The sequence below is a fragment of the Pseudopipra pipra genome, chromosome 1, assembly GCF_036250125.1.
Source record: "Pseudopipra pipra isolate bDixPip1 chromosome 1, bDixPip1.hap1, whole genome shotgun sequence".
Lineage (NCBI taxonomy): Eukaryota > Metazoa > Chordata > Aves > Passeriformes > Pipridae > Pseudopipra > Pseudopipra pipra.
This window is the reverse complement of record NC_087549.1, coordinates 93,651,892-93,672,067: the sequence shown is the minus strand read 5'-3', so window position 1 is coordinate 93,672,067 and position 20,176 is coordinate 93,651,892. Positions and strand designations below refer to the sequence as shown.

The 20,176-nt window shown below is 40.5% G+C and overlaps 1 long non-coding RNA gene across 1 annotated transcript in view; it reads right to left on the bottom strand.

The window, feature by feature from the left end:
- The window catches only part of LOC135419449 (uncharacterized), a 264,674-nt gene extending 249,380 nt beyond the window's left edge, over positions 1 to 15,294 (bottom strand). The window contains exons 1-2 of the long non-coding RNA XR_010432997.1: positions 14,527 to 15,294; positions 12,048 to 12,356 (exon numbers count right to left, since the gene is read on the bottom strand). This is a non-coding gene — a long non-coding RNA (uncharacterized LOC135419449). The remainder of the gene's footprint in view (positions 1 to 12,047; positions 12,357 to 14,526) is intronic.
- Positions 15,295 to 20,176: the final 4,882 nt, after the last annotated feature.

Genomic DNA, 20,176 nt, shown 5'->3' with positions numbered 1-20,176 from the left:
TTCCAATATTATTTTCAGGATGTCAGGTAAAGGGTTTTTTGTTTAGCTTTTAAATGAAAAATGGGCACACAATTACTTTAAGGGAGAGAGAAAGGCTTAGCAAAGCAGTAACATGTTACTTTTGTAATAAATTAAGCCACATTTCATAAGATAATTGTGAACAAAATCCAGTGAGCAAGAAAGGTATTTGCCTACCTTCTACACAGAGCTCTCTGAATTGGATTCTTTCTACCAAAAGAAAACAAATCCTACCTCATGCACATAGAAAATCAGGTAAGTGCCTCACCTCACATACTCAAAGAATTCCCTATCTCACCCAAGATGCCTCAGTATAGTAAAATCCACTTGTAAATGAGCACAAACAGAGCCAGAGATAATATGATAACAGAAAACCAGCTGGAAGGCAACACATCTAAGACATACAGTTGATAAACCAAGAACAGAACCATGTTTACCCCTCGTACACAAAAACAACTTATCTGACGACAACACTGACACTTCTCCAATACATTCATTACACATAATTCAATATAAACCAAAACAAACCCATTTTTCTCCTAAGCAACAAAACAACTCAAAAATCTAGAGAATACTATGATTTCCTGAGCTACGCAGTTTCATCATAACTTCTCATAACCCTTTGCATAAGGGTTATGCAAACTTCTCATAACCCTTCAGAAATGTAGTACAAGTCTAATGAAGCAAGAATACAACAGAAAACCAGCAAAACAGTCAACAGCTAAAGCAAAATGAGAAATAATGGTAAACTAAGAGAACACCACGTTCAGCTTCCAGTTGCCTTTCTACCAATAAAATTCTTGGACCTGACAATCAGCAGTAACTTAGAAAAGTGCAGCTGTTTATTTGCAGATCTTGGGTCTATTATATAGTCCTCAAAATACCTGACGCTTCATCTTATACCATGGAGATGGTACTCTGACAGCAGGTTGGTGAATCTGAGACACGGCATTACTCAAAGTGATAGTAACAACCACCTGTAGCATAGTTTTTTCCTCCAGCAGTAGGATCACAGACTTCTACATGGGCACACTCAAGCCATTTCCTGTATCCACATAAGTTGGCCAAATAAATAAAAGGATGCCTTAATTTTCCTCAGACCTGTTTTACTAATTAATATTTTAAAACATGAAGTAGAAGAAGATATCAAGGTTACTGTGTTTCTGCTCCAGTTTTAATGTATTTTACTGCATATTTCAGGAGATGCACACAAATTAAAAAAAAATAAATTCCACATATTAAATAGAATCTATATTCACAGGAATTTGCATATGGCTTTATAGTTGAAGTTATTATTAATAAGTGTAGTAAGATTACTAGCAAGTGCATTACTACTCTGCATGCATTAAAGATGCATCTTTGTCTGCTTTTTTCTTCTGCTTATCTACCCTGTTTAGAATGTTAAACTTCTGTGCTATGTAAATGAAAATATTTAATTATGCAAAGCAAAGTGGAAAGGTTTACATTATTATAATTGAGTTAAATTCTTTCTGCTTTAAGCTCAAATACTGAGAACGTAGCTGAGCATCTGTTAAGAATTTCAAAGTCTTAAACTGCTGCTTTATAAATTTTAAGAGCTACATGTGAACAATTTGAAGCCTTTTGATGTTAATAAAATTAATGTAATATATTCAGTTTTCATGGTTAAAATTAAAGGAAGTCTGAAAGCTTAGTGCAAATCCAAGGTGAGAAGCAAATTCAGAAAGAAGTCGCTTGTTTGCTACAATTTTTCAACTCTTGTGGTAACCAGAATTTATAATAGCAAACAAATGAATGAACAAATGGCTAAGGAAGCTAAAATAGAACCATCTCAGAAAACATCACCTTAAGAGCAACGTGTTCATAGAAAGAGGTCTCCTTTAACTAAAGAAAACCTAATGTTCATAGTTACATATACAACAGTGATTATCTCACTAAAAGGTCAGGGTGACACATTGAATATTGTAGTCACTTCAAAGGGATAGTTGTCTTACATCTTCACCTAACTGTGCTGAGACACTCAATAAACACACCCGTGTTATAAGCCGTAAAGCAGGATGTCAAAGAACAGTATATTTTTATTAATAAAATTGAATCCTCACACTACAAAATAATCACCAGCTCCGCTTTCTACTGCAGTACAGAGATACAAACAGTCCCAAGGAGCTCAAATGTTCATACAATTTGAAAGGAGGCAGAAGAAGAACACTCCTTCTGCCAGCTCCACCTGCTGCAAAGCTGCAATTTCTCAGATTTGAAACACTGAATTTCACAGAATACTTAAAAATATTAGAGTTAAATTACCTAGTTTCTTCCCATGTTCAGACTCTGAGATGCTAGAACATGTTGGCTGTTTACTTTCATAAGATCAACCTCACCATGTTTATCTGGCCACAAAGCTTCAGTAATCTGCTTTACAGGGAAACAAACGCAATTTGCAAGAAAACACATCTGGTTCATTGCTTTATGAATTCTGAGTTGCACTGGTAGGTGCCCTCCAAAGTTTCAGACATTCTCTGCCGCATACTGGAGTGACTGGCCTTGCCCCTGTGCCATGTAAGTGCTTACGGCCTTTAGCAATGGAGAAGGTTTATTAAATATTTTCATGTTAACATTTCAGATGTAAAGCTCTTGACCATGCCTGCCTGTGCTGTTCAAGTGAAACCTCCACCAGCCTTCAAGATATGACACCTTCCGCTCACCCCGGCTTCCTCAGGCAGAGGAAGCAATAGCACTCTAAAATATATTTTCAATCGGTCATTGCCATTCAGATGCCAATGGTTTAAATAAATAAATAAATGTGGGCAGCAACTTTTGGCTAGAGGTCTGATCAGACTAACTTACCTCGCCCATCACATACCCTGGAATACCTGTAACGGCCAAGTAGGATGCTAGGACTCAGCACAGGCTCACAGCTGGCAGCATCACATCATCACCTCCTCCAGGAGGCTGGGGGATTATTTTGAAAAAAAGGATTATGGAGTCACACTAACTACTCCTCAATTATGACTGAAATTTGCCTTCCACTACAGGCCTAGTTCTAATGCTTCTCTCAGGGCAGAGATGTATGAAACTATTTAGCTAATTATGAGCATGCATACTTGTAATTGTTTAGCTGTGTTGTTAATATCAAATTACTTGGGTTCTAAATATAAGCATATTTGAGCTTTTTTACCACTGTTTATGTATATTTCCTTTGGATAACCCAACACTGGATAGATTTATTTTTTTTTTAAAGTCTGAATTGGTGTCACAGTATCCAGGCCCTAACCTCAGCCTGAGCCAGCATTTCTACCAGGTTTCTCACTTGGCACAGGCTACACTATATATATTGCATTGCATAATTTGAAAGAACTGCCTCGCTTGCTTATCCCCCACAGAGCCTCCCAAGAAAAAACCTCACACCACCGAAGGCATTAAAATGCATTAAGCTGGATAACTGCAAAATGTCATAAGCCCTTACTGACTCCACAGTTTAAGTGTGGGTTTTAATAGAGGTAATATTTCTTCATTGCTCGCCAGTGCAAGATTTGTTACCTACACAATGATTCAACTATGACATCTTTTATGAGTGACATGTTAAACTAATTAACATTAACCTAGCAGAAGAATCAAGCATAAATTAAAAACCATTTCAGTTCAAGATACAGAGAGCTTCTATACTGATAATTTTCCACAAACAAAATATGTTGGCCCTTGATATATGAGATTCCATTTTAAAATTAATACTAACTGGTTTAGAATTCTCATGCTGAATTTTTTCAAATACAATTTCTACTTATTTCAATGTGAAATAATAAGGCATGTGCAGCTAGCATAGCAATTCTAACTCCAAGAATTGAAGAGCCAAGACAGAACAAGAACCTTATAAAAATTATAAGATGAAAGAAATGTTCTACTATGCTTAATGAATTGTTTGTTCCTCTTCCTTCTTGGGAAAACAAAAAATAAGTCAGCCAGTAATGCCTATAGATTCTGCCAGCTCTGCTATGCAGCAAGTATGTGCCTATACCCAGAAGCAGACATCAACTGTTTATGACAATATTCTTCAGTCTATATTTCTCATATTTGAACGCCAAGACAAGAGGTAGATTAAGTAAAAAGTCACTAAAAATACACACAACAACATTTGTTGTCCAACTGATATACCAATATTCTTCCAATGAACGCACCCTGGTTCTCTTTACAGACACACACTAAGTGGCTGAAACTCCCTCAAAAACTAACTACAATCAAGTATTTCTCTGGTACGTGGTTATTATACTATATTCAACTCCAGCCTCCTCACAGATATTCTCTTTGTGGTTTTCATGGAAGAAATTGATCTTACCTAAACAGAACTAGAGATACCCTATTTGACTTATTGTGTTTTGCAGTGATAGCAAAATATGATCCATAACAAGTTTTTGCCAAGAAGTTAATCCAGGAACTGACTTGAAATAACTAGGTTTTCTTCATAATTCTCTTCAGCCTGGAAGCAGTATAAAAAATAAAAATACCGACACCCTCCTCCTCTTGCACAAGTCATGGACATACTACTGCCCACAACAAATGAAAATGTTAAATGCAAAACGGCTCCTGGCAATTTTTGAGGTGTTTGCACAGCACTACTCACACTAAACAATCAGAAGCCTAGAATATACACTGCTTTAATCCAGCAACTATTACCCAGATATACCATTTCTGATACAGAAGAGCAACAAATCAGAGAGCTCCCCTCCCTTTCATTTTCAGAAACTACCTACCAGACCACAGTGTGTCTGTAAGTCCTTATTTTTAATAATGACATTTTTCAATGTCTAGAATATGCTCTCCTACAGAGTCATCAGACAGCCCAACTAGGCTTCACAGGATTGTACCAACACTTTAAGAAAATGCTCAAGATGCATAACCCTGTGCAGTAACCTCAAACACGCAAATCCGCAAAAGAATGAATTCTTATTCTGCCTCTTTTCTGTCCTATTCTCTCTGATGTGTCATATCTTAACGTATTGACTTTTGCAACAGTGTTCAGGGGAAAAAAAAACCTATTTCAGCTGCAACATGCAATACAGCAGATTGCACGTTGCAGGGTCAAAGCAGCAGACTGCATACAGATTGCATACAGGGTCAAAGCGGCAGATTGATTTCTCTGCATTTGCAAATGCAAAGAAATCAATCTGGGAATGGTTCTGGTCTTCCTTTGCAAACATCCTATCACATGTCTCAAACAGAGAGCCTCTAATACACCTACCCTGCATGAAGTCCACAGCAAGTAACATTCCACACACAGTTTTGATAGCATTCACAACAACTCCTACAGAAGATATAAAAAAAAAAATAAAAAAAATAAAAATCTCCTCTAGTCACTTCAAGTATTACACTGCACATAATTTAAAGCAATGAATTCCATCAAACCAACAGATATAGTGGGTGCATACATATATACATTATACATTAACATGTCAAAAATTAAGCCATATTGATTACCAGCTGAAGAAACTAATTTTTTTAAGTGCCTGTCAAAGGTACATTTCAGCTGTGCCTACTTGCTTTTCAGTGGTCTCTTCTGGAGGGGTGTGGAGGAGGAGTGAGAAGTATGCCTGAGACTGAAACTGTTTTACAACTGTTTACAGTGAATTCTTTCAGTATATGCCTGACCACTACTTATTCCATAGATGCTTTTTCATTGTATGGTTTTTAACTCATCAGAAAAATACACATGGGATGAATGTATTTTAAGAAGCAAACTTAAATTTTAGCAGGGCACGTGTTTCATTTTAAGTACTTAAAATCTAAAACAAAGAGGGACCACAGCATTGAAGACCACCAACAAAAAACAAGAGGCAAGGTTTGGGAATGAACAAGACACTGGTTCAAACAGAGGGGGAAAATCACTTGTCTTCGTCATGAAGCTGCCACAGGCACTACGCCTTTGGTTTTGGACTACATGATATGCATGTATATGTGTATGTATATGACATTTTTTATCCAAAATATAAACATGTAATGTATGTGTATACACTCACTGATGCTCTGGTGTCTGACCTGATTTTCCAAAAACACCAGTCATCAGTATCACTGCTGAAGCCAACAGCAACTATTATTTGGCTCTACAAATAATTGACCTAGATGACAGGATTTAGACACAACAGCTCAAATGTTGGTAGCTAAATAGTAAAAAAACTGCACTGGATAACCCAGATTGGCTGATGAAAATATTTCAGGTATTAGTTTTAAGCTTCTACCCACTAAAATGCATACAAGATGTTAATCGTGAATTTCATTAAATAAGATATCTTAAACAAATTAGTATTGAATTAATCTTGCACCTAGATGCACTGTGTGGTCCAAAACCAATCTCAGCAGACATTGAGCAAATTGTTCATTTGTTTCTTGGGGGAATGGGAGCAATATTCTCTTATTGCTGCCCTTAAAACTTCCTTTTCAGTCCTATTACTAGGTGAACTGCTGTCAGAAACATACACCAGGTTATAGACCCCTTCCTGCACTGCCCAAGCACTGGAATTCCTGCAGGAGACACATATCAAGCCCTGCCATGATTTAGGACATAGATTTTAACCTGTATGCAAAAGGAAAGCTATAAAACGATAAAGCCATATAATGAATAGATTTAAGACAATTAAAATAATGTATAAAAATCCTGAAGCTGAAAGGTGATGTGATAAAGAATAAGCTTTTGTGTTTAGAATTACATTTCTTTCGTTCCTTCTTTTGCAAGTGCAATGGATTTCAATAAATTAAAAAAAAAAAAAAAGTTGTGAACCAGAACCACCCTTCCTTCCAATGTCTGACTTTTGGTAAGGACCCATATCTAAACATACTCTAGTCCAGGAGCTCAAATGAATAAAGCTCTTGGCTATATGGCATCATAAAACTTTGAATATGGCAAACTTAAGCCCCAGAGATAACGCATCTTTCATCATCTTTCTTATCTATCTTTTTTAACAAAAAAACAATGCAACTTTTTTAAGGGCAAGAGAGTGCATCTTCCAATGCTTGAAGCTCAAAACCTTAAAACAACAGCCTCTCTACAAAGCCACAACTGAGCCCATGACAAGAGAGCTCAAGGAAAATCCCCCTGAGCTACCACCAGCTCAGGTCCTCTCCAGCACCAGAAGAGCTGAAGCTACATCACAACAAGCTCAGCAGAGAAGCAACGATTGACAGATGAAGTCCAGTAGCACAATTACACAAAGTAGCTTACAGGTCTAAATTAACACCCTACATGGGGCCACACCACACATGCTGCACAAAAGCAGCAAGTTGCTTAGATACACCACAATGTTTGCTGCATAATCTAGGGTACCTTCTTAGGTGTTCTGGAGCCATCACAACTTTTGTTATTTTTGGAGCATGTGCACAGAGCAGCACTGGTACCAACTAAAAACACATTTTCAAATTCTGAAAGATAACTAACGAGCCTCCACACAAAGTCTCATGTCTGAGATAATCTGAAAATAACACATAGGACTCCTGAACTGCTTACCTAAATGAATTCTTCCCTTGCACAGCACTGCAAAGCAAAACAGGACATTAACTTGTATCCTCAGTTGAAGACTACACTGATTTTGGGAGTAATTTCATTCAAAAGGTGCAAAGGTAAAGTTATATTTGTTTCCTTTTACAGCATGAAAGAGCACAATTCTATCATACACTAAAAAGATGCCAATACTACTGATTCCTGAGATATTTACAACCTATGCCACAGCTGTTTAAAGATTTCACTACATTTTCCTATTAGAAATTCTCTGATGGTAGAGGCCTCCAGACACATAAATAATCACAGCTTCTCACCCATCCCCACAAAGTCCACCTCTCTTTTCTCTATTCCATCCATCACTAGCAACTAGCCCTCATCTTCAAAATGCCTTACTGCTTCCTCTCCTCACCAATCATCACTAGCTCACAATCAAGTCAGACTCCATCTTTATCTTACCCACTCCCATTGCCCACTTATTACATTTTGTGGCAATCATATGGCTCCTCCCTCCACGTCCGCACACCTCCCATGCCTTTGAGGAATTCTATGAAAACATCTGTGGTTCTACTTCACTGCGCTCTTATCCCTGCAGGAGAAGTAATGCTGACATCCAGAGCAACACCACACTCATCGCCTCATGCAGGACTTATGGCTTCAGAAAAAAATTAAAAAAAAAAAAAAAAAAAAAGTGCCTAGACCAGCACTTCTGGACTAGGTAGGAACTTTTTCTCTTCTTTTCTCTTTTGTGCAGAATTAAACGTAACTGTTCTCACTAAACTGCAATATTCATGGATATAAATACAGAATCCACACTTGTAGCAGTTGTAACATTTCAGAGGAAGTACTGTCCCTGTCCTCAAAGACCATATCTTATTTTGTATTAAAATATTCTAAATCCCTCTAGCTTATCCATTCCCCCCACCAAACCCAAACACATCAATGCCTTTCAATCAAGGAAAGGTCAAGGTCTCAAACACAACAGCATCCCACCTCAGGCTTCACAAATAGTTTTTGATAAATTTCATGTCATGACAATGAACATGAAGTTTACGCAAAATAAATCCAATCAAGAAACAGAAAACTATGCCAGACACCATATGCTTCTGTCCTGACACAACTGAGAGCATTTTACAGAAAGCAGGTCACATGTTGGAAGCTTCATTTTCATTATAAGTTTTCATGCAATTATTTCTCAAGCATAACTGTAATAGAAGGTGTGGGGAGTTGGGGTTTGTGTAAACACACCCCCAAATTTCAGGCAGAAACTCTCTCCTTTCCAGCTAAATAGAAACAACTTTACTCCAATGGTTATATTGCTTCTGTAAGAGTACTGTACCTCAATTTGCATGATAAGGTGGCAAACAAGTGAATGCAGAAAAATTAAAAAAAAAGGAAACATCGTATTTGTAATTGTGATTTCTACTATAGTAAGCTATATGATTCAGCACATGAGATTCAACTAGCCCTCAGCAAAATAAGGAGGAAAAAACCCCAGACACTATTATCAATACCATTTTCTATGCAACCCTTCTAGTAACATGCCCAATCCTATAGCTTCTACCTCACTTTCTCAGTGAAGATTGTGAAGTCACTATATACCAAGCCAGCCTCCTCATAATTGCACAATACTCTTTGGACTGTTTGGGAACCCTTTCGAGGACTTACAATTGTATTTCTAGAAGCTTTCTCACAGAATTTTACTCAAGAGTCAAACCATGCCTCTTCATCCTGAGGAGGACACTCTGATAGAGCCTCCAGAGAACAAGGCTCCTTTGTCCTTCACTGCCAGGAGTGGGGCCTCCCACAGGAGGGATGAAAGGCAGCACACCCTCACAAAAGCATCCCCATCTCCATTTTGTGTCATGAACCAGTGGGGTACACGTGGGTCCACAGAAATTTCTACCTCACTTGGGAATTCTGGAGTTCATGCAGCCTGAAAAACACTTCAACTAAAGGGGAGGAACAATCAAAGAAATGAAGTCCTTACTACATTTTTCTTCCTACCCTTCTAGATGTTAATTGACAGGAAGTTACTCCATATATCACCTCTTCCTCCACCTAAAAATCTGACAGCTACAAAACCTGCCCTTTTCTCCTCTGCCCATTCTTCTCAACACACAACTCCACCACTGTAACTCACCTGCACACACATACCACACCACGAAAGCCCCCCTTGCAGCCTATTAAATCCCTTCCACACACAGGCTCAGCTGGACTGAGACACCCTCATGTTTACTTTCACCTCAGTTACATAAAGCATAACACTTTCTGAAACAACCAAGTACATTGGCTAGAAGATTTTCTTAACTGAGAGCACAGTTCAAAGGAGGAATCACTGTTCTGATTGTCTGGATTTGGTTTAATTACGTTTAGCTGTAAGTTCTGCTACCAGATTACACATTCCAGGGTAAGCTTGTGAGGGGGTGTTCAGAGCTCACCTACAAGTCCCCTTCCAGGGCCCAAGTGCTGCTCCTTTGCCACAGTGCTCAGCCTCCACCCAACCAACCCCTGCCTCATCTGACTCTTTTGCTGGGTCTGCTCCCAGGAGACACTTTGGCCAGGGCACCCCAGAAAGCATGTTCCCCACAAGGGTCTCATCTCCCACTGATGCAGCACATCTACCAGCTGGGAACTACTGCACTCAACATTTCCTAGCTGGCCCTGCTTTTTCCCTTTCTGCAGATCTCATCTCCAAATAGGAGAATGATTCTTTTCATTTTATCGGAAAGAGTCCAAAGAAATTTGAAGACCAATAAGCGGTAAATCTTAACAGTTTGTCACCAAGTTATTAAAATTTGAAATATTCCAGATATAAGCAAGCACAAATACCTTTAATAATTTGCATAATATATCTAGAATTCTATGGCAATTATTATATTCAATCACACGAACTTTCAGATGAAGCTAAGATAAGGAGTAGTCTTTATTTACAATAACAGTAAGTAAAAATTCCCATCGGTTTTCAGTGTTGATGAAAATTAATAGCTTTCATGTAAATAAATGAAGTGTAACTTTCTGTCCAGTATGGTTTTCCTAAAGAATGACAAGTGCCTGAAAAGAAACTGAACTAGAAGAAAATCTTCACAGAAAGAAAAAAAGACTGCAGTTTTGATTTCCTTTAAATACAGACACATAATGACTGGGCTTCTTTTCCAAGATGACACTAGATAGCAGCTCTAAGTATTTTTATCCAGCACAATCCATTTATTACTCTTTGTTTTCTCTTTCCACAAACAGCCTAAGACTTTCCATTTCCAAGACTTCAAATTGAAGACTTTCATATGGCTAACTTAAGTCATGCAAAGTTCAAAAACAGTATAAATGCAGAATAGTATTGCAAACGTAAATCTAAATGTACACTAATTGCATTCAGTACGCAACAGAAAGCTTATCCTCAATAATCGAGAAAATTAAGTGTAGGTCTTTATTAAAACACAATCAGAACCAGGAAATTAGAACTGTATTGCTTCTTGTATCTCTGTTTACAATTGGAAAGGATCACAAGTGATTATTAGTTCAGATTTCTGTTTTGCTCTAAAGTAGGCCAGCCAGCTCAGCACTTTCCTTAAGATTATGAATACTTGTCTGCCCTACATACGGTTTAGGCTGGAACCAATCAGTTGAGCTGAAACATGCAGCAAACCCGACTATTTTCATGTCATTCATTTTAAGCTATAACGAAGTGCACAAAACAGGTATAAAATGATCAGATTTTAAATATTTTTAAAATTTGCTTTGCTGTTACCATCTTTCACTAAGGAGCTCAATGATTTCCTCACTATTGGATTAACACTTCATCTAGATTCAAGAATAAGTTGTTATTCATTAATAACTCTTTAACCACTTGTTTTCTCCACTAGTTTCCATTTCATTTTTGTACATTGATTATATCATAAAATAAGAAGAAAACAGAGCACTGAACTTTATCCAACAGACTTTCTCAGTACTAGGACATTCAGGATTCAAACAGGCTCTGCAAGAAGCCTTAAATCAAAACTTTAAAAACATATGAAGCAAAATGATTCCTTGAATTTTTAACTGAAATAGTTTTATTTACTCTCTCTCTCCCCAACACAAGCCATCTATAAGATTTTTGTTGCTGTTTGAATGAAGAGAGGTTAAATAATAGACGGTTGCATTCTTGAGTTCAAAATAGTGATGTCTTCAAACAAAATTGGCTATTTGGAAGATCAGGACTGCAGAAAAGCTTTGTTTAAATTGTCCTTAGTTTGTTTTTCTTAAAAGTTGACTAGTCTCATTTTCTAGAGCTGCTAAGCACTCATAGACCTAGTGAAGTCATTATCTTGAAAATATAAGTTAACTATGAAAACAAAAAAACTTTCACATTTGGTTTTTCCTTTTACATTTAAGATATAAACATTGTCAAACCACTAGTAACCATTTCTGTCAGATTACACCACTCCAAACTATCAGTAGGTATCAATAGCAAGGCAAAGACAAAAAAAAAGAAAAAAGTTTACAAGGCAAGTTTGTTTAAAACAAAGACAACGCACTTAGTATTTTGATGTACGAGACACAGTACTTTTGTAACAGGGGAGAAGCATACCTTTCATCAGCTGCAGAACTTGGATGTCAGGTTCTGATATAATCCAACTGGTCTCAGCAGCATTTTCTACAATATCCACAAGTTTCAGCTTCAAGAGACTCTTCCACTTCCCCCAGGAGACCATTATAATTATGTACGAATGCAAACATTTAAGATGCTAAGCAGCTGTACGGTACAGTTTGTACCACGTTAAGCACCCCTGAAGAATCCCAAGATGTATTCCACCATTCAAAGAGTAATGCAGTATGGCACTCATCACAGACTGATGTTCTGGCAACCATCCCATTTTCCCGACAACCATGTTTTGACCTATTCAAATAAGAGGAAGAAGTGTTAGTTCAGCACAGTAACTGCCACACCACTTGGGGACTAACATACAAATATAAAGTTTCATTCTTCGGAACAATTTCAAACACATATTTCTTCACAAATTTAGACACCTCCTAAACTCAAAGTCTGAAGATGGCATTTTGCTTTAAAAACATCACCAGGATGGAGTATAACAGAAGAAGATTTAAGAAAAAGTCTTACATATATCTCTACAGATTGCAGTCTTATATTCCAGAAAGCACTGAAGTGACAGGAAAGAAAGGTAATATAAAGGGTCTTCAACTGCCCCGCAGGTGTTTCAAAACTAATGAAAACAGTAAGCCAATAAAAAAGCCCCAAGCAGCAAAAATAAATCTTCTCAACACTTTTGAAGGAAACATATTGGTTCAATGGATGAGAGAACTTAATGGTGACCTTTTTTCCCTCCTTAGCCCTATCTCAGTGTCCCCACAGCACCTCCACCAGCAGATGTGCTACTTCAGTTGAGACCTGGACTATGAGAACTACTGCTGACACTTGGCCTATCTGGGAGCAAGCCAAAGAGTCCAAACCCACGTCTGTCTACTCTGGTACTCCCTCTGTGCAATTCCTTCAGAAGTACGAACAGCACATTTTGCTTAGGTTGGGAAGGGGACTATGAGGAATGGAGAGAAAAACTTTAGTACTCTGCATGGGAGGGAACAATGACATGAAGAACATCATCGCGTCTGCCAAGCTGGAGTGCAGGAAAGTAGAAAGAACAAATTTCCACACCAAAGATGAGAGAGAGGAACTAAAAGAAGCTTTTAGAGACTGGAACATGTCTGTAAACAGAGATAAAGACAAGAAGAAAGGAGAAGGTGAATATTGGTGAAGAACTATTGCTAGAAGCTCTGTCTGTGCAACTGAGTAACATGTAGGTAGGGTCGATCACAGAAGAATAAGTTTAGAAGAGAGAACAAGAAGAAGCTTTATGTTTGCTTCATATCAGCAGAAACTTCAGCATACCTATGCATGCATGAAAGGAAAGACCTCGGCAAAAGGAGTTTTTCATGAGAAATGCAAGCAAGCATAAAGGTAGAAGAGTAGGTGGTATGGGATCAGGAAGGAGGAGGAGTGACAACAGAAAGGGAAAAAGTAGAGGCTTCAGAAATTCTGACATGGATAGATCTGAGAAGAGAGAGTGACAACTAAGAAATTGGGACAAGAAAATAACACAGGAAAGAGAAAGTAGTGAATAGGGATAAAAAAAATGAGAAAAAAGTTATAGTAGTTACATAGCATAGAAAAAAGTATGGGTAAATAATAACATATTACATTGATCAAGATAATTAAGAAAAGTACAAAGAGCACATGAGTAAGTTTTCTGAAGTTTCGATGCTTGCTCTAGAAAGCGCGAATACCAAAAGAAACGGAACAAGACCCAAAACGAATCTTGAGTTTACAAAGCGATGAAGCAGATTGCACCGTGCAGGGGAAGCCCAGCCGACCAAGGGACAGCCTGGACTGACCCATTCTATTCTCTCCTGTCGCTATGATCAACGCATTCGGAAGAACAAAGTCCTCCCTCCAGTCCCTCTCCTCCTAAAATTGTCCCTCGGCACTTCTATGCACCTTGTTCCCCTAGGATGGTTCCACAGCAGCAAATGTGAGACTCTCTGTGTGTCCCGACCCCCCGACCCAAGCTGGCACACGGCGGAGCCCCCACTTTGGCCCTGCTGCGTGCTGCCCTGCCCAGCCCCACGGCCACCACTGGCCCCCCACTCCCTGGCCAGGGCCGCCAAGACTCCTACAATCCCAAAAAGTTTCCACTGTCTTCAGCTTTCCTCTGTCTCAACTCTTGAAAACACAGAAAGCCGTCCGAGTCCACTTCCCTCCGCACAAAAAAAGAAGTAAGTTAAGCCCCTAAAATAAAACACAAAGCAGGCACAAGAAGGAGACAGGACCCCTTCGAGTAGTGCCCCCCAGCCCTCATTACCGGAGCTCGGGCAGAGTGACTGCCTCACGCTCCCCAAAAATACCTGCATGTGCTCCCAAAAGTACAAAGGAAAGGCTGGACTGGCCCGCAGCCGCCTCCGCTGCGCTCCCAGCCCCAGGCGCGGACGGCAGGGCGGAGGGGGGAGCGACGAGGGAGCCGGGAAAGAACAATAAACCCCAAGTCCAAACGTACCTTCTCCTTTCTCTAAACTGTGAAACCAGATTTCCTTCGAAGCCTACGGCGGGACTCTTTACTTTTAAGCGGCGGGAGAGCTCGGAGAAAGTTGAGTAAATCTCTCCGGATAAAGTTGCCGAAGATGAGATAACACGGGAGAGGCGAGGGAGAGATGGAGAGTTAATCCGAGTTTCTCCTTTTGTTCAAGTTGCCCGAGCAGACAAAGAGCCGGCAGCGGCGGCAGGTCCCCCGCGCCCCTGCTCCCCCCGCGGCCCGGGCGCCGCCGGGGTCCCGTTCTGCCCTCGCCCCCCGCCTCCTCCCACCACCGCAACTTTCCGTCTGTTCCATCCCTTCTCAACCGCGACCCCGGCTCCAGTGCAAAACTTCCCTCGAACTGAACCTCCCAGAAAAAGAAAACAATTTAATTCAAGGCGGGGGAGTGGGGGTTGGAAAGGGAGAGAACCATCTCTCAAATCATTATTTCCGGTAGATGCACCTCTTTGTTTGGATTCCCCCGACTGTCAGTGAGGACAAGCCTCTGGGGATCTGCTTTCGGACAGTTTGATCTCCCGGAATGAGATGGGCAAACGCAGGACATAAAGAAAATAACTTTAAAAGAAAGACAAGGGGGAAAAAAGTAAATACAAAACAATATAAAACTCGGGAGTTGCGAAACGAACTCTTTTTTCATGGATACGGGAAGTACAGAAATAAACAACTGAAGGGGAATTTCGGAAGACTGTTGCCTGTCCTCCCCCTCCCCTTCGCCCTTTTCCAGAGACCGTAACAAAAAAGAGCCCCCGAAAGCTCCTGGCCGCGGCTCCGTGCCACCGCCGCCAGCTCCTGGCATCCCTACCTGTTGCGTAAAGTGCAAAGATGGGCCCGACCGCATCCGTCCCAAAGAAACCAAAAGAGAAGGAGGGGACCGCCGTCAGCCCCACGGCCCCTTCACCTGCCCTTCGGCCTCCCCCACGGGGACTCCCGACACGGGTGTCGCCGGCAGCCCCGGCGCGTCCCTGGCGGAAACCGCAGCTGCCCCCGCACCCTGCCCGGTCCTGGGTCCGGGGCGGCCGTCGGGGCGCCGAGGTCCCCGCCGAAAGTTTGGCAGGGCGGGGCGGGGCGGGGGTGCTCTGCGGCCTCGCACAGAGACAAAAGAAGCGCGGAGCAGTGCTGCAACTCACCTTGGAGGGGGAGAGTGAGGCTGAAGAGGCACCTTCCGCCTCAGTCCTCCTCCTCCTTCCCAACCCCGCGGCCCTACGGCGACGGCGGGGCCATGGGACAGGCACATGCTGAGAGCCGGGGTGTGAGCGCCCGGCTCAGCCCCGTCAAGGGTCCGCTCCCCCGTACTAAACAAAAGCGCGGGGGAACAGCCTTGCCGCCTAAACCCACCCTCCCTGCCCCGGTCCGTAACTAAAACGTAACTTTTTTGTGCCCACCTAGCATCCCAGCGTCCCGGCCCCGCGCTCGGGAAGGGCAGGGAGAAGAGGGGCTGCCCGCCCGGAGCGGAGCCCCCACGTCGGGGCGGCGGGCCTGGGGCTGCCGGCAGGGCGGGAGCGCTGCCGGGAGGTGCCGCCGGGTGAAGGGGCCACGACACGGATGTGCCTCTCTTTGTCTTTTCGAGGGTGTGCGTGTGCACATGGAAGGGGGGCATCGACGGTGCTTGTGCGTGTGTGCACTGTGTGGGCGATCGAAGCACGCGTGGGTACCTTGCGAGTTTGTGCGAGTGTGAGTGTGGTGTGCATACCGTGAGTGTGCACGGTGGGCAGCTCCCAGCCATCAGGAGCTGTCCCACCAGGCCTGAAAGATGTCCTAATTGCTGCTTACTTTCTTTTTTTGTTTGTTCGTTTTTCCTTAAAAGCAAAAGAAACCTTGAAAAAGTTACTAGGAATTGGTAGTCAATAACAGCCCACACCCAGTATGGTAGGGCTAGTTTTTCAAAGTCAGAAAACAGAGTATGATCCTGAGATGTGGTGGGATTTTTTTTAGAAGAAGAAGGAAAAACAGGATAGGAAGGGCACACTATTTAGCCTTTGGAGTCCTGTTGACACCTTCTACAGTCCCCGCTCACTTATGTCCTTTCCTATTTCCCTTCAGCTCATGCTCATTTCATGCTAGCAAACCCATCTTGTCCTTTTCCCAGCTCCTTTTCTTCTGCCCATCTTCCCTAGATTTGAGGCTCATTAAAACCATTCCCTCCTACCCAATGCTGTCAGTCTCAAAATTTTGTTCTTCAAAACATTTTGCAACTCCCCCCCCAGATCAACCTTTTTATCCTCCTGCTCCAGAGAAACTGCTCCCAGCTCTTCCATTGCTGCCTGTGATTTATGTTGCTCTCAAGCATCATCTTCCTACTTTCTGTGGCAATGTACGTGGCTGTTGGTTTTCATTACAGATTTCTGAGGTGAAATAATAATACATAACATAGCGTGACACCAGGCTCGCGAAGTGCATCCTTGTACTCATTCTTTACTATTCCTTTCACCTTTTTCTGCCCTTCTGCTTTGAGTGCTCTGGAGCAACTATCGTAACACCTTTACAATTTCCTCCTAAATTATTTGTTTCACACTGTTTCTCTTTTCCCTCCATTTCTGACTTTTCACTGATCCTAGATTTTTATTCTCTACATCTACACTATTCCCATGGTTGTTTTGTTGATGTTTCCCTTTCCATCTCCACACTTTTGTTTCCTTAATCCTTTGGTTTCATGGTGTAAGAGGAACGACAACTGTACCATAGCCCTTTAATTACTTCCATCCTTATTTTCTCTGTTTTTCACATGCCTTCTCTTACCAAAGCACAGTAAAATCCAAACAACATGTACTCTTCTGCTAACACATATATAGCTTTTTGCTGGGTCTCTTTCGCAGATGACCCCCAAATCTGGTGGAAGACTGTGCATTGTGGCACAACCAGGAAACATCTTACCAAGGGCTACTCTTAGTGGCTTTCTCTGGAAAAGCACAAACTGTACAAGTAGCTCTGGGTTTTGTAGGATTTTGGCTTTGGCAGACATCAAAGGTATGTTTCATGAAGCTATGACTTGCTGATAATTTGTAAGGATGTTGACTTGCCTCATGGCCTGCCAGCTGAGCTGGACTTTGTGTGGTAGGCAAATAGGATCACCCATGTCCACTTCTCCACCTGTCCTTGGAAGCTTGAGGCCAAAAATGTCTAAAAAAATATGATCATGTATATTGTAATTCTCTAATACTATCTGTATTTAAACAAGGTATGTATCTACCTTATTACTTCATTATGAGTGATAAAGATTAGTTAATCATTGGACCAGGGGTCACCAGTTGCCTACGGCCCTGTAATCATGACCTGATCACATTCAATACACATAAAGAGAGTCACAGTTTATAATATCTAGTGAAGAGCTAAATGATCAGGGATGAGGAAAACAGAAAAATTGTTTGAAAGGACAAAAATGTCAGTAACATTTCAATAAAATTTACTGTGTCTTATAGAAGAGTTTATTTGATGGATAAATGGACATCTGCCATCGAGACAATAAAATTTCACAGAAATTTCTCTGTGGTTCATTGGCTAGGTAAAGAGAAACATTAAGCAGTAAAAAGGAATACATAGGAAGCAATAAAAAAGGAGCAGTTGATGATAATTAACATGAAATAGAAATTATATAATGCATAAAATTATTTGGAAAAGTCAAAAACATTACTGAAAAATCCACATCTGGAATGGATGAAATTCCAATAATTTTACAGTAAGGGAGGGATTAAGCATCTCCTAATAATGCTCATACACCTGTCAGTAGACATAGTAACATTTTTAATTATGATACAAAATGTACTAATAATGAAACCTGTGTTCTGTAAGTGGAAAGATAAATACTGCACACAGAAAATGACCTGGTCTTTGGGCAGCACCTATCTCCAATAAACATTGAATCCTTAGCTCTGGATGCCTTGCACCCTAGCATCAGAAAATACTTGGTACTTCATGTCAGTGATATTCAGTTTAATAAATCCTGGAATGTCATGGAAATTATGAGAATCTATTGCCAACGTTGTGCCAGTATGAAAAAAGGGCAAACAGAATGACCCAGATTACAATACTCCATTTTGCCTGACATTCATCCCTTAAAAAATAGTGGAAAGCCTGACATGGGATTAAACTCAAGGAGAACTAAGGATAAGAATAATGATTCTAAAGCAGCATTCCTTCATCTTTAATTCTTCTTTTTTGCCTTTGTATTTAGATTTCACTGTGGCTGTAGGATGAATGATAACTGGTCTGGTTTGAAGAAAGCCATAACAGTGAAGAATTTCCCCTAGAGTGCCAATATTTACAAATGCCACTTACAAATGGCAGTGACCTAGTCTCTTCTGGCTCCCAAATAATGGGGAAAAGTCGCCTAAACTACATATGTTTAATTTTTAAATCCTTGATTCCCCCACTGCAGAACCACATTTTTCTTCCTTCTTTCAGTCTCAGATATCTGAATCTCTTTCTTACTTCATGTGACTTTTATTTTGCTTCCCAAGTCTTCTTGAGGAAAGGCTTCATCAAAATTCACTCTAGACATAAACTGAGGACTTTTAAGATCAGAAAAGTTCATTAAATCATCATTAAATCAAACTTTTTTTCTCAAACTAGACACAGTTTTTCCTGTTTGGCCATATTCCTCTGAAGTCTGACGTCCAGAAAGGTTTTCCATTTTGCTAAAACATCATGTGATATACAGTCAATGACTTCTCTTAAGAGTGAAGTCAACTACAACACTTGCTGTAAAAAAAAAAAAAAAAAAAAAAAAGAACTGTACTTCATTTGAAATAAAAATTTGTTTGGCTTTAGCTTCTAGTTATGTTTTTTAATTAATTTTATGTCTCGCAACCACATTAAATTAGTGTACAACTAATTTTATAAATGGAGGCCTGAAAGCAAGACTGGCTGCACAGGACAGGAAACCTTCCTGCAGAGATAATGTACTTACAGGATTGTTTTAATCTCTTTGAGGGATTACTTACATTAACTTGTTTAAGTTCCATTACAATTACCAAGAAAACATACAATTGCTTGAAGTTTGCTAGCTGAGTGGGTTTTTGGGGCAACTCATTCAACATTTGGTTGCCACACTAGTGGCAATGGCCATTTTGAAGCACATGTCAGTGGAAAGACTGTCACCTCCAAACCCCTGCCTTTCATGTGGAGGCTCCTAAGTGCAGATCAAAATGAAGAGCAGGCCAGCCTGCAGCAGAGAGCGGGATGCTGATTATGTCTCACTCCCATTACACATCCTACATGTGCCTTTTTTGATTTCCTACCTCAGGGTTTTTTTGGTGAAAAGGGGGGGGAGTCCTAAAGCATGTCACTTGTGACCCCTCCAGCCATTTACCTGCAGTTTGCCAGAGGTCAGATTTGAAAACCCACATGATCTCTTCTGATCTTTGTTCCTGGCTGCATAGAAGAAATTCAGACCACATAAGATCCACTAAACCATTATCACAGAGTGTCCCGGAAGAGGAGAGTTGGTTTCAGTCCTTTGTATTTTAATACATCAGCATTAAACCCACAGAACTCACAGAAAAGTTAGCATACATCAGCTACAGTTAATGTCTTTGCTTTTACTGTGAGAAAAGACTGCAAGAAAAGTTACTTAGTGTTGTTTGATTCTGCTTCCCTGAGAATTGAACCACTACTTTTC